Below are 1,537 nucleotides of genomic sequence, written 5' to 3'. Positions count from 1 at the left end.
AAGTCTTAAAGTGCGGTGAGTTCACAAAAATATTTACCTGTTAAAGACTATTATGTTTCCATCTGTATAATCAGTTGTGGGTGCACAATTTGAAATTATTTTTTGAAGTGAACAGTTATTTATGAAAGACTGGAGTGAGATGTACTAAATAGCTTTAAAACTAAATATATTTTTCACATGAACTCTTAAAGTTCTGAGTGTAATACAATATCGGATGAGTGGGTATTAAACCAGCATGCGTGCCCTTATTTACGGACCAAAGTTTTTACAGAAAGTCTAGGAACAATAAAAAGTCTATAAAAGTGAGATCCTCATAGTTATGATGTAATTTTTTTTAACAGTAGCCTCCTATTAGAATTAAATTTTGTCAAGGCCCTATGTGCCATCTTTCGTGATTATTGGCCATATGTACCACTGTTGAGTAATACACTTTACCGTTTCTTAAGTTCAGTTCAACCAAATACATTTCTCACTTGACAAGTATTTTTTTTTTAAACTGTTGCTGGTGGTTGAAAACTAGTTTTACATAATGCTATTGTTTGTAAAATGAAATTACATCTTGCTACAGGGCTTCACCTCAGTACTTTCTTTAGTAAGGATCTTACGCAACTTTAGTTCGAGTAAAATGTTTCCAGTTACATTTGGTGTTTAAAAAAAGAAAGTTTTATCCCAATGTTATTGGTATCATTTGCAACATTATATTTTGGAAATTGTTTCCAGGTAAACAATCTGAAACAATTTCTTAATAATAATGTTGCAATTGATTAGAAACACATTGGGTTAGAACATTCTATATTTTTTATAACACCCAATGTAACTGGAAACATTTTACTCGAACTAAAGTTGCGTAAGATCCTTACTAAAGAAAGTACTGAAGTGAAGCCTTGTAGCAAGATGTAATTTTATTTCACAAACAATAACACTCTGTAAAAATAGTTTTCAACCACCAGTAACAGTTTTCTAAAAATATACTTGCCAAGTCAGAAAAATATTTGGTTGAACTGTAATTCAGAAACGGTAAAGTGTATTACTCAAAAGTGGTATGGCCAATGTTCATCAAACTTGGCAAATAGGTTGTACTTAATGTTAAGCATTAAAAATTTAGTAATAATTTGTTTCTCTGTTTATCACAGCTATGACCTCAACCTCATCAACCTACCCCAACCCACAGCTCAATATCACTCCTAGTAAGTTCATTGTTTTTGTGTAACATGATATTCCAAATGTGCTTTATAAGAACTGAAAGTTTCTTAATATTTTAATTTCTTCTGTTTGCAGACTTTCAACCTCAACTTCAAGCAATCCCAGCACTTTTACAATACCAAATGAATTGTCATTAAATTTTTGTGTTTGTCTTATATTTCCTGTTTTTTATTATTTTGTTTTTGGTTATTTAAGCTTTGTGCATTTGCTCATTTTGAAATCGTTAATGAAATTTCTCTGTATACCTTACATTTTCTGTGTTTCTCTTCGCTGTGTACCTGTGCGGGCAGTAGGGCAAGAGAGGAGGGGGAGTGGGAGGGGAGGGTCCGGCTGA

General features: G+C 32.3%; 1 long non-coding RNA gene across 1 annotated transcript; it reads left to right on the top strand.

Annotated features, from left to right (window-relative positions):
- The first annotated feature begins 22 nt into the window (after positions 1–22).
- Positions 23–1,452, top strand: LOC127751561 (uncharacterized). Its single transcript, XR_008012162.1, has 2 exons — positions 23–1,187; positions 1,279–1,452. It is a non-coding gene; the product is annotated as an uncharacterized LOC127751561 (long non-coding RNA).
- Positions 1,453–1,537: the final 85 nt, after the last annotated feature.

This window comes from Frankliniella occidentalis, unplaced genomic scaffold, assembly GCF_000697945.3.
Source record: "Frankliniella occidentalis isolate FOCC.00 unplaced genomic scaffold, Focc_3.1 Scaffold562, whole genome shotgun sequence".
NCBI classification, from domain to species: Eukaryota; Metazoa; Arthropoda; class Insecta; order Thysanoptera; family Thripidae; genus Frankliniella; species Frankliniella occidentalis.
Note: the sequence above shows the minus strand (reverse complement) of the source record. Positions and strands in the feature narration are given on the sequence as shown.